A 4,894-nucleotide genomic window follows, 5' to 3' on the forward strand; every position below is an offset into this window, starting at 1 on the left:
GCCGCCGCCGCCGCCGCCGCCGGGGAGGTTGGGGAAGGCCAGGCAGGGGAGGTGGGGTAGAGGCGGCCCCTCGGCTCCAGCGGACCAGGCCCGGGTCCCTGAGTGGGCAAGGCCGCCTCCAGACACCAGCCTGACGGGGTCTAATACCCAAAACTCACAAGACGATCCTTCCGTTTTCTCGCCTACCACCCACCCGCTGCCCTCGTCCCCTTCTGCGCACACCTCCCGACTCCGCTCTCCTCAGCTTCGGCTCCAGCTCGGGTTCCGGGGCCCCGGATCAGAGCGACTCCCTCACAGCTGCGCTCCACAGCGCAACCGAACTGCCGGCCCCGCCCTCGCGGCGTCCTGACCAACAGAGATGGGCGGTGCCGCCCTATCTTAGGCTTCCATTGGACAAGGCGGCTGGTGGGCGGTGCCCCAGTTGGACTGTCAGGCGGAGGGAGTATTCAACCGGCCGCCTCCTCCTCCCCTTGGTCCGGTTCAGGGAGGACTTCTCGGAGGGTTCAACCTCTTCCACCCTACCTGCAGCGCTTCTCCCTGCCCACCACTTCACCCAGTACGAGAACTCCCAGTGAGTCTGCTACACAAAGATCTTCTCCTCTTCTTGGAGGCGCCATGACAGTTCTGATCAAAAGACAAAAGGAGCTAAAAGTGTGAGAGGAGTGCCCACCCACTTTCTTTATTTAGGCTTGAAGCTGTGCCCAGAACACTGATTCCTCACAAAACTATAAGGGGGAGGGGGGGAGGAATCATAACACTGAAAATTATCACACTTTATGATTACATAGAACTAAAATTTGTCGAAGCTTTGCAAGAACTTTACACGGATGTAATTTGAATCGTTGACATTTTCTTTGATAGCCGCCGACAAACAAAGCCGACAAACATATCAGGGACACTAAAACTATCCATAATTTAAGTTGATGGTAACTAAATCTAGAATCTGAGTTGTTCGGAAAGAATTTGAAGGATGTGGAAAGAATGGGTAAGAGATTGACGGTGAACCCAAGAAAACTGTAGAAACTAATGTTAAGTTCATTTTGCGATTGTTGTTGTTAGGTGCCTTTGAGGCAGTCGAGTAAGACTCATAGCGACCCTGTAAACAACAGATCTTAACCCTGCCCTATCCTGTGCCGTCCTCACAATCTCTGACACACTCATACTCATTACTGCAGTCCCTATGGCAATCCACCTGGTTGATTGAGGGTCTGTCTTCCTCTCTTTCAATGTCCCTCCACCTTCCCAAGCATGATGGTCCTCTTCCTTGTGTGTGATGTTCCTGTGGGGTTTTTAAATCCAAAATTGTGTTTATTGAGGTAATTTCCCATTCATCTTTTTTATTTTTATTATTTCGTGTGTGTGTGTGTGTGTGTGTGTGTGTGTGTGTACACTCAATTCGGATCTGACTGGTACAGGGTGAGATTGTCCCTCCTACTCCAGCAGAGTATCTGGTGGATTCGAACTGCTTACCTTTGGGATTGCAGTGCAGCTTCTTGCCTCTAGGCCACCAGAGCTCTCTTCAGCATGTTTTTCTTAAGGCTGCTTCAGTCTGAAGGAGCATACTGCTTTTCCTCATTGCTTATCCTCCAGCCAACACCCAGAACTATGGTTTGTGCATGGCTGAAGACTGTGGTAATTTCATAGCATCCTAGGAATTTCATGTCCATGATATAGGAAATTTGGCTCTGCACCAAGTACTGCTTCTTGTGTTTCCTCTTCTCTTTGGGAGAGGGATGAAGGAGATCCTTTGTGAGAGGCATGTTGCTATGCGGAGGTCACTGATCTTAAATTGCATTTTGCCATTAGACATATATATTTGAGAGGGGAAAAAATATGAGCCAATCATCCAGATTTGAGAATATCATATTACCATATTTCACTGTTTTTCAGGACAATCCAATGCTACTTCAAAGAAGCCATGGTGCCATAAATGGTCACTAACCTAAATCTAGGTGGTATAGTACTGATCTGTCGATTTGCTGTACAGAGGTAACTCGTGGTTGCTGTGATCCTGAACACTGTGAGACTGATGTGTCAAATGCAATATTGGTCACCCATTGTGGACAGTGTTTGGCGGAGCTCCCCGATTAAAACAAACTTGGAAGCAGGAGTGGCATTTTCTTCCGGAAAAGCTTGCCTCCGGAAATCCTATAAACTTGGAGAAATGAAGAAAGTTATACAAGCATTCATTCATAGGGGTTACTATGGGTCACTTATGACTTGATGGTACTTAACAACAGCAGCATAGAGAGAGCTCAATTGGTCTAATGGATAGAAAGTAATGCTACTATGTCAAAGATGGGTGACTTTAATCTGCATCCCTAAGGCCTGCTTTTAATTGTTTTTGGTCAAACATTCTTCTAAGTGGTAAAGCACTGGTCTGTCAATTTGCTGTACAGAGGTAACTCGTGGTTGCTGTGATGCTGAACACTGTAACCCTGATGTGCCAAATGCGATATTGGTTACCCGTGGTGGACGTGGTTGGTGGAGCTTCCCAATGAAAACAAGCTTGGAAGCAGGAGTGGCAATTACATCTGGTATAGCTTGCCTCCAGAAACTCTATGAACTTAGAGAAATGAAGAAAGTTATACAAGTGTTTGGGTCTTTCATTCATAGGGTTGCTGTGAGGAGCCTACAACTTGACAGCACTTAACAACAAACAAACTTCTAAAAGGTTTGCCGTTGGAACCTACAGGGGACCTAGCAATCCCCAGCCAGTGACACAGAAGAAAGATCTGCTACTTGAAATCTGCTTCCTTAATGATTATAAACAACAGTAATTGTTACACTCTGCCACATGAGGTCACTGTTGTTATGTGCTGTCAAGCCAGAACGTACTCATTGCTGACCTGGCAGTGGATTTTCAAAGGCTATAAACTGTTCCAGAAGAGATTGCCCATCTTTATCCCAAGGATTAGCTGGTGGGTTTGAACTGCCTCCCTTTGTGTTAGCAGCACAACTCTTTACCAATAGGCCACCAGAGCTTCCTAATTAACTCAATGACACCTAGCAATAAGAATAATACTCCATCTCACTTCCTCATCTCTTCATCTCAAATATTTCTTAAACCAATCTTTCATCTTTCCTTCATTCTTTTACCTGTGAAGAACAATGCTTAAATGCTCATTTTGGAAATCTAATGAAAAAAGGACAACCACCTAGCCAACTGACAGGAAGAGATTCATATTTATTTCCATTCCAAAAAAAAAGGTGATCCAAAGACCTTATCTACCACCAAGGCAGGAGCAGCAAGAGAATGTAGGGTGCCTTTCAGGACCAGACATTCTTGCTTCAGCTACACCTACAGCAACGGGAGCCATAGCCAAAGCAGAGGATCAGAGCCTGTCATGACTCAAAGCTGGTGGCTCCCCTCCCCTAGCAGAAGAGCTAAGATGACCCTCAGCCTATAGATTTCACTTTTCCTACTAAGAGATCACAGACAAAACCTTCCTCGTAGAAACTAGCTATATAACCAGTTAAAGGTTGCTTACACTCAGTAACTGAAGATCCATATTCCTCCTGATAAGATCTCTGAAGATCCATATTCCTCCTGATAAGATCTCTGAAGATCCATATTCCTCCTGATAAGATCTCTGAAGGGTGTCTTCATAATCTGTAGGTGAGATTGGTAAAATAGAATAAAGAATTTTTAAAAAATGATCCAACAGAGTGCGGAAATTATAGATATTACTAAAATCACAGATAAACAAGATCCTGCTGAAGATTATCCAAAACCAACTGAAACAGTACATGTACAGAGAACTATCAGAAACACAAGCTGGGTTAGAAAGGGCAGTGGCACTAGGGACATCATTACCCGTATCAGATGGACCATGGCCTAAAGCAGAGACTACCAAAGGAATGTCTGTGTTTCATTGACTATGTAAAGGCATTTGACTGTGTGGATCATAAAAAAGTGTGGCTAACTTTGAGAAGAATGAGAATCCCAGAACACCTGATTGTGCTCATACGAAAGCTATACTTGAACCAGGAAACAGTTGTCAGAACAGAGCAAGGAAACACTTCATGGTTCAAAATTAGAAAAGGAGTGTGTCAGGGATATGTCCTGTCTCCATACCTTTTCAGTCTGTGTGCAGAACAGATCATTTGAGAAGCTGGACTTTATGAGGAGGAATGTGGTGTCAGGAATGAAGGAAGAGTCATGAACAACCTGCGATATGCAGACAACACACCAGAAGAATTTGCTGCAGAGGATCAAGGGCTGTAGTTTGCAATATGGATTGAAGCTCAATATCAAGAAAACAAAGATTCTCACCTCTGGGCCAATTGGCAGCACCATGATAGGTGGAGAAGAGATTGAGATTTCTAACAATTTCAGCTTGCTTGGCTCCACAGTCAACACGCTTGGCACCAGCAGTCAGAAAATCAAAAGACAAATTGCATTGGGGATGTGAGGGCAATCTGGCTGCAACATCTATCACCCTACTGATTGCCGGATTAATTCAGCTGATCTCGCTGGCTAGACAGATATCCCCTTCCTCCCTCACTGATCTATGTGTGTCTCTCCCAAAGTTGTGCTCTTGGTTGAAGAAGACTACCATCCTCAATAGAAGGAAGACCATACTTTGGTCAAAGGTATGCGAATAGCTGCACTCCCCTGCTAGAACCTCCAAATGAGCTCTCAAAAGATAAATTACATTGGGAAAATCTACTGTTAGGGACCTCTCCAGAGTGCTGAAGAGCAAGGATGTCAGTCTAGAGACTAAGGAGTACATGGTCCAGGCCATGGTCTTTGCAATGTCATTGGGGCGGGGTGCGGGGGAAGCTGGAATGACCAAGGATGACATAAGAATGCCTTTGAGTTATGGTGCTGGAGAAGAGTTTTGAAAATACCATGGACTCCCAAGAGAACTAACAGGTCTGTCCTGTAGAG

The 4,894-nt window shown here is 45.3% G+C and overlaps 1 protein-coding gene across 1 annotated transcript in view; it reads right to left on the minus strand.

Annotated features, from left to right (window-relative positions):
- Window positions 1–342, minus strand: part of NRBP1 (nuclear receptor binding protein 1) — an 11,244-nt gene extending 10,902 nt beyond the window's left edge. Inside the window, exon 1 of the mRNA XM_006880581.1 lies at window positions 223–342. The gene's annotated coding sequence lies outside the window, so the exon portion shown is untranslated. The remainder of the gene's footprint in view (window positions 1–222) is intronic.
- Window positions 343–4,894: the final 4,552 nt, after the last annotated feature.

The sequence above is a fragment of the Elephantulus edwardii genome, unplaced genomic scaffold (assembly GCF_000299155.1).
Source record: "Elephantulus edwardii isolate Elephantulus edwardi_28Jun2011 unplaced genomic scaffold, EleEdw1.0 scaffold00009, whole genome shotgun sequence".
Taxonomy (NCBI): domain Eukaryota; kingdom Metazoa; phylum Chordata; class Mammalia; order Macroscelidea; family Macroscelididae; genus Elephantulus; species Elephantulus edwardii.